This window comes from Ochlerotatus camptorhynchus, unplaced genomic scaffold (genome assembly GCF_037179485.1).
Source record: "Ochlerotatus camptorhynchus isolate MF236.1 unplaced genomic scaffold, CSIRO-AGI_Acam_v1.1 ptg000357l, whole genome shotgun sequence".
NCBI classification, from domain to species: Eukaryota; Metazoa; Arthropoda; class Insecta; order Diptera; family Culicidae; genus Ochlerotatus; species Ochlerotatus camptorhynchus.
Window position 1 is genome coordinate 2570189 of NW_027040845.1, and position 8032 is coordinate 2578220.

The following is an 8032-nucleotide window of genomic DNA, read 5'->3' on the forward strand; positions in this document are numbered from 1 at the left end:
TTATGAAATTAGTTCAATATTATTTAACTGAATCTTGTAATTTTAAATCCGAACGACTACCTGTTAGAGCAGGAGTTCTTCAGGGTAGCATTCTTGGGCCTATATTGTATAACATTTTCACTTCAGACCTGCCTAATTTACCTCAGGGTTGTCACAAATCTTTGCTCGCCGCTAAAGGAAGAAGTCTTCGTGTTATTTGCAGCAGACTGCAGAAAAGTTTAGATATTTTCTCTTGTTATTTACAAACACGGAAGATTTCTTCCAACGCTTCCAAAACTCAGCTTATAATATTTCCACATAAGCCTAGAGCTTCGTTTTTGAAACCTAGTAGTCCCATAGTCACTATGGAGGGAGGTCCAATTCCTTAACTTTTAAAGATCGCATTGAGGGCATTCAAACCAAATGTAAAAAATATATAAAATATTTGTATCCTCTTATAAATAGAAAATCCAAACTTTGCCTAAAGAATAAATTTCTAATATATAAACCGGCCATGCTTTTTGTGTGCCTATATGGTCTAGTTGTTGCACTACCAGAAAAAAAACACTTCAAAGGATTCAGAACAAAGCTCTGAAGATGATTTAGAGGTTGTCTCCCTAGAATCTCGAATGTTGAGACTTTCTAACAAATGTCGAACAAAATAATTAATAATTTCAGGCAAAAATCGTTGCAATCCTCAATTACATTTATACTTAGGTAAGATTTAGTTTTAGTTTTTAGATTTAACTGACATGCAGGTTTAAAAAATCTGTTTAAAATACTGTATTGCCAAGGCAGGAACAATGTAAAAACACTTAGATATATATCAGAACAATTAAAACTGGTAAGTTACTGTAGTAGCTGGAGCACCAAGGTTAAAATGAAATGTAATTTATTTGAATTTTGGTCAAATGAAGAGTAAAAACACATCAACAGAAACTTATTCAATCAAATCAAATGATCGCGCATGGAGCTCAAAACTAACAAAATGCGACCAGCGATCCACAAAAACGAATCCGAAAAACCCTCAACAACTAAGTTGAGAGCTAATTTAAAGCACCACAATTGCAATGAAGATGAAAAATAATTTGCACCTCAACTCAATTCTACTGCCGGTACATTCATATCAAAACCACAGCAGATAGTCGCATCGATCCACTCACAAAACCACAACCGAGTATCTTGCTTAACTAACAGACATTTTGCAGCAGTTCATCAGGACATTGAGCTATGATGAACTCTATGTGACCCTCTGAGCTCATGTACGAACAAAGGTTTGCTCGCACACATTGTGGGAATTCCTGCGGTCATGTTTCATATTTTGATCGTGTTCGCAAAAAAAAAAAATAAATATTCCAATCTTCTCCCAACACATTTCCACTAACAAGAAGACGAACGATGTAGCTTGACGATGTGTAAAATTACGGTGTCCTCTGGCAGCCGACCACCAGAAATTCTGATGTAAACGGAGCAAAGACCACTGAGCTATCAACCCACCACTTCAACTGCCGGCTAACCAAAATGATGATGGTTGAAGCGGTTTGATAGTTTAACAATAAACCGCAATCAACATAAACCTCCATAACGCTAAGGACGAACAGCACTGCATGTGGGATGCGGTTTTTGGTTTTATGTTAAGATTTCAGTCCCGGTTTTGATCGTAAAATGGAATTAAAGTCGGGCAGCTTTAACATAAATTACCGAACCATCAATGCCAATCACTCAAATTGGAAAAGTTCATCCTAAACTGATTTGCTTACTTTACCTGCGTCTTGGTTTACTGATTCACGGTTCAATTTCGCACCCGCCACGAATGGACAAATGAATAAAAATTCAAGAATAGCGGATACGCCAAATTTATCCTTCTCGGTTCGTTTCAAATCGGGCTCAGCTGATTAATTCAACTTCCACCGCTGGGTTTGGGCAGAATGAGGAAAAATCGATCATTTCGAATCAATCAACCGAAGGTTTGTTCGTTTAGCTCGTCTGCCACTGCGGCAAACAATCATCGCTTCCTATCACCATCGTTGGAAGTTGCCCGAAGAATTCTCCCGCAGAATGCGGGTCGGTCAGCTCCCGACTGTTCACGCATATTTTTTCCTGGTTGAAGTTTTACGATTCTTCCCGTCTGCACTGTGGGAAAAATGTCTCAGAATGTAGAGAATGCTCACGTTAACCCGTACCTTTTTCACCGGTGCCTTTCGATGGTTGATTGTTTACCACGACCATGCGGAATCTCGATGGAGCGGAAGTAAATGAGAAAACACACAAAACAGCCAGACGAAAGGTGGGGTGGGGCTTCTTGAATAAACAAAAGGCTTCGCCCACAACCATCCTCCAGAGCAAGAAAAGATCGAAAGCTCCGCTGAAACTATAACTTATCCGGTTTCCATGACGAAGGAGCCCTCTCCCCCTAACTCCGTAAAGCAGTTGGATTAAGCTGCGAGAGTTTACCGAATTTTGTTTTCCTTTCCAATGAGATATTTTTTGCTTCGATTCCTCCTTGCCCGACCGGAATGGGATCTTGAGGGAGCATTCAATCAATCGCCACGCCATGCCTCCGTCAAATGAATAAGGGCCAAGGTGGGAAAATGAAGCACGTTGCACCGTAGGCAGGCTGGTAGATATACTGATTGGTTTACAGCAGCGGTTCTCAAACTTTTGTTGACTGCGACACACTTTGTGGAATTTCATTAACTCGCGACCCGCTAATATTGACTACATATGTTATAAGGCCAAAATGACATCAAAACACCAAAATGCTTAAATTGCTTTAGAAAGCATCTAAACAACATGATAAACAAAAACACAATAACAAGATGGAATTAATGTGACCAAACTTAGGTATTGAACTAAAATAATAAAAAAAGCCTTAAACTTAAAATAACAAAATTGCCTCCCACAATTAATGCTTCGGCGTGAAGAATACGTTCCTATGTGATACAGCCAAAACGTTGTGCTTTAGAAGTACCGTGCCGATTCAAATTTCGGACACTTAAACTCGAATTTCGGACACTTTTAAAAGTTGATTATCTCGGTCGAATATGATCCACATGTCTTGTAAATTTTAAATTTTTTTGACTAGTGCCCTCCACGATCATCTAACATTATTACTTTGTTTCTAACTGGATGTAATATTTAATTAAAAATGAAAGTGTCCGAAATTTGAATCGTCCGAAATTTGAATCGGAACGGTACGATGAAATCAGAGAGATTAGCAGGTACATGAAATTTCAGTTGTAGATGACAGCTGCTAATTGAACAATATCCTTATTTGAGTAACTAATTTATTTTTTAGATACAATCTTATAAGCAAGAATGCTTTTTTTATTATACACTCCCGAGCATAAGTTTAAGGACACCCCCGAAAAAACATGACAAATTTGTTATGTTCATATCTATGTCATGTTACGTCCAATTTTCGTTCTCTTTAGATCATTTGAAAGGTATTGAATGACAAATTTCCTCGTAGGCAAATTGTTCAAAATAATTTTCAAATTTTGTGTGCTAAAAGTTCACCCTAAGTTACAATATTTTTCAAAATTTACTCCGAAGAATCGTGACTGATTTTCTCAGAATTGGGTTAGCCAAATTTTGATATAAAAGTAATAGTAGAGCACTTAGGGATCGTCCATTAATTATGTCACACTTTTAGGGGGGAGGCGGGGGTTTGGAAACTGTGACGAGCCTTAAAAAAACAATTAAGGTCCATATAAAAAAATGTGTGGGGAGGGGGGGGGGGATGTTGGAAATTGACCAAATTTGCGTGACATAATTAATGGACCTTCCCTTTGGAGATCGAAAATTGAAAAAAACATATTTGCATGGTTTTTTGGGATGTCCTTAAACTTATCATCGGTAGTGTAGTTCGAAAGAAAAATAAATGTTGAACCATTATTTTTCATTTGTTGAAAACACACTTTCCATTCATGAACGAAACTGTTTTTCTTCTACGAATTTCAAGCTTATTGCTTATCGCATATAAGCTTATTGCGTGCTCTCAACTTAGTGTTCTAGATGCACTTCCGCAGTTATTAATTGAGACCTTTCGATGCCAACATCAATGCATGAGTTAACTGTTAACGTAACTGTCATGTATCGTCAGCAAAACCGTAGTTCAAAATCAGTTTGGTTCGTTCACTTTCTAATCTATGCTAATACTTAGACATACATATAAGTCTGCAACTGTTTCCTGTGCGTAGCTTCAAATGCGTTGAAGAAGAACATGACAGTTCCGTTCATGAATGAAAAGTGTGTTTTCAAAAAATTAATTATAAACGTTCAACCAAGGAGTGGTCACTCTACACACTCATTTTGCGCCAACATTTTTCACAGTGTGCCTCAGTGTGTCGCAGCTGTGCCGGTAGTTCCAAGAAGTCATTGAACTGGCTTTTGTTTGCTTGTGAATAATGCCTTGTTTGGCAACCCGGTATTTTAACAACTCTTGTTTTTGGTTTTGTTTTTCAATGTTTACAAAAACAACACGGATTCCAGTTGGGACTACACATTGGATGCAGCCGTCTCCAAAGATGCCTGCAACGGACGAGCTCCGTTGCTACACGATCCTTCCATCTTCGACCCCGCACAACGAACGTCAATCATTAGTCAAGCAGCCCTTCTGGGAGCCGGGGCGTATGAAACGGATTTGCACCGAATTTTTCACCGCCCGAGTATCATCCTTCGGAAAACTGGAAACCAACACCCACCAGAACACACGTCGTACTGATGAAGGACACACCGCTGATCCGAAACGGACCAGACAACTTCATTCCACCGGCAGAGCAACATGGCGTAGTGATGATGGTCTACGGACTCGATAACAACACCGATAACCTGTTCAATCTGTTCTGTCTGTACGGAAATGTTGTCAGGATAAAGTTCCTGAAGCCAAAGAGGGTACCGCCATGGTCCAGATGGGAGACGCCAGCGCAGTTGAACCAGTCGAACGCAGCATCCAGCACTTGAACAACATTGAACGAATAGAAATGATGGTAGCAAAATTCAGATTGCATTTTCCAAGCAGAACTACTTGTCAGAGTCCACCAACCCCTACACCTTGCCGGACAATTCAATCAGCTTCAAGGACTACAGCGCCTTCAAGAACAACCGCATCCTTTTCTTGACCCAGGCCAGCAAAAATCGCATTCTCCACTTCTTCAATACCCCACCCGTATGCCGTCTGAGGATCTGCTGATGACTGCATTCACCACCAAGGATTGCCACCCGTCGCAAGTGCGAATGTTCCCGCTGAGATCGGAAAGTTCCTCTTCCGGATTGGTCGAGTTCCCTAGCGTAGCCCTGGCGATGAACGCCATCATGAAGTGCAACCACAGATCGATCACAAAGGCACAAAATTCCCGTTCAATATGAAGCTGTGCTTCCTCTCCTCCAAGACGATGAACGGTGCGTGGATCATCGAGAACATCGAAAACACTTAAGCTTGGAAAGAGCGGAAGCTTCTTATTCTGAGAAAAGAAAAGATTTTCCTTTTTCTGAGTAGTTAATTTTATGATTCGTAATTATAATTTCTTATTGTGTTAGTTGGAAGTGCAAAAAGGTAGGAGAGTAAAATTAATTTGATGAACTATTTGGGATTTTGCCAAGACGGTTCTGCAACATTATATGTTGGACGATGGAATGGTTGGTGTGGCAGCCACCGCCATGGATGTATTGGAGCAGTTCGAATAGTCGGATCTTATAATTTTTGTTTGGTTGTTGACTTTCCGATTAAAACTCAAGCACCGCTTGTCGTGACCGGACCGAGATTTCTAGCGTCGGCCACGGCTACACGAATAAGCGATGCAGCTAACACGGGTGCCGTTGCTTCCAATGCTGCTGCTGCTGTCCCTTCTGCTGGTCAGTCTCCTCTTAAACGGACCAGCAGCAGCAGCATTGGAAGCAGCCGCAGCCGTGGAAGCTTTATCGCTAGTTCGTGTAGCCATGGCCGGAAACCTCGGTCAGGTCAAGATACCGTTGTCAGCTGTGCTTCGTCTGGGATGAAATGTGGACGCGACTGTGAGAATCCATAGATGATAGGTGGAGATTCACGGTTGTTTCGAAAATAATGTGATAATATTGTGGCAACATCAATTACAAATATTGACACATCCCACACTGCGCAGGCGCAGAAAAAGATCAGTGTTGCCAGTAACTTTAAAGATCAGAAATATTGTAACCATGGGTGCCAAACAGTGCCAATGACTGTGTCCAGGTGTGCCCAAGCTTGTTTTTGGCATCCCTTTGGATGGGCTATCAGATCCGAATTCGTTCAAAAGATCCGGATTAGTATGGAGATTGAATAATCTACAGTTAATGTTTTATAGGAATCGGATCATCGGCCTTTCGCTCTGTTATCAGTTCTAACAAACTCTACTTTTAGGCACATTTTTGGAAACAGTTGAAGCTAGAATATGACATTTATGCCTGCAATTCCTGGACGTATTGTTATGATTCTAATATTTAATTTTTTAGCATATTCATAGTATAAATATGTGTCCTCCCTGTCTTGACCTTTTTTTCTTCCACGACTTGGTTTGGGTTCGCCTTTGCTAGCCTGGATTAGTTCTGTTCTGGAGGCCGTACAAAAATGTTGAAATAAGTGGCACCGTCATTCGCATTTTTTACCGGAACCGAATGATGGTTTTTCTACTTCTGCCTTTTCTGAGATGAATGAAAAATCAGAATCTATGCTTGAGATTATGCTTGTGTGGTGGTACTTGAACTCGTAATCCTTGCTGTATTTTCTGCTGTGATCGAATTTGTCGTTCCTTCATGAAACACTTGTTTGGCATCGTTGAACCACGCGCGTTATTTTATGCTCATTTTACTTCCAACAGGACAGGCACTCGTATTTCATATGGGCCCTTATTATCGATGTCACTTCACGATGAAGTGACAACTTATCACTCACGGTGCAGTGATTCCAGTTTGATATACACGGCAATCACTTCACCGTGAGGAACAAGTGATCATTTCACTTCGTTTTCACCGTGAAGTGACACTCATAGTGTAATGTAATAATGTACTCAAATAGATCGTTAAATATTGGAATTTTATGTTCACGACTTTTTTCTTCGATTTTCGATGGACCGTCCATGAGAACTTGAAATTGTAAACAAATGATCTCAAAAGTCACAACTGCAGGGTTGCCAAACTCATGGGATACTGAGATTGACACCTTGATTGCCACACTTCGGCACGATGGGCACAACACTTGGCACAGCTTTTTGCACAGATCAAGTATTGGGCACAGATTGAGATGTGTTTAAATATGGACCAACAAACCTGTGCCATATAAAAAAGGGAGATAAAAAAAAGATTGAGATGTGCAGAGTTCAACACCCCTTGGGTTGACTTCATTAACTGTACATGAAATAGACATATGGTTATCATTTCCTGATACTGAGGGAAATTGTTTTTGCACCATCCATTCCAACTCAAAAATGTCCTTTACCTGCCGTGAATCCGACCCACCAGCCTAGTAACGTCTATTTCCAAGCTAAATTTTTACTAAAATCTGATTTTGCATTTAGCTTGATTTCCAACCTTTTTACTCCATAAAACCAAATATTATAAATTAACAATATGGTTCACTCTTCTATTATCCCCAAGACACGATTTTTCCCGACACTAGCGGCTCTAGTGACGCGAAAGGTGACTAGTACACTGTAAATTGAGCTTATCAAGGCTATCAAAAACAACTCACTGTTGAGTAAAATTTAACCACACGGTAAGAAAAAAATAGTCAAAATTAAGTTTATATCTCAAGCGTTTATATCTGATCACGAAGGGTAGGTGTGGGAGCTGCTTCTTGGGCGTCGGTAGCATTGGTATTCAGTACGGAAAACAAATCAAGGGAAAAAGTTTATTTCACCCTACTAAGTACTATGTGGGAAGCCAAAAGTAAGTAAAGTCCCATGTACTCAATTAATCATGTTTTGTTGTTTTTGACATCATCCACACCCAGAGGGCCAGTCACTTTCGAATACATGGGAATGGTAGGAAACCATTTGGAAATGCGTGAACATTTTCAGTTTTTATTCATTATCGTCTT

General features: G+C 40.1%; 1 pseudogene; it reads left to right on the forward strand.

Annotated features, from left to right (window-relative positions):
* The first annotated feature begins 4704 nt into the window (after positions 1-4704).
* LOC135709331 (heterogeneous nuclear ribonucleoprotein L-like) lies at positions 4705-5417 on the forward strand (annotated as a pseudogene).
* Positions 5418-8032: the final 2615 nt, after the last annotated feature.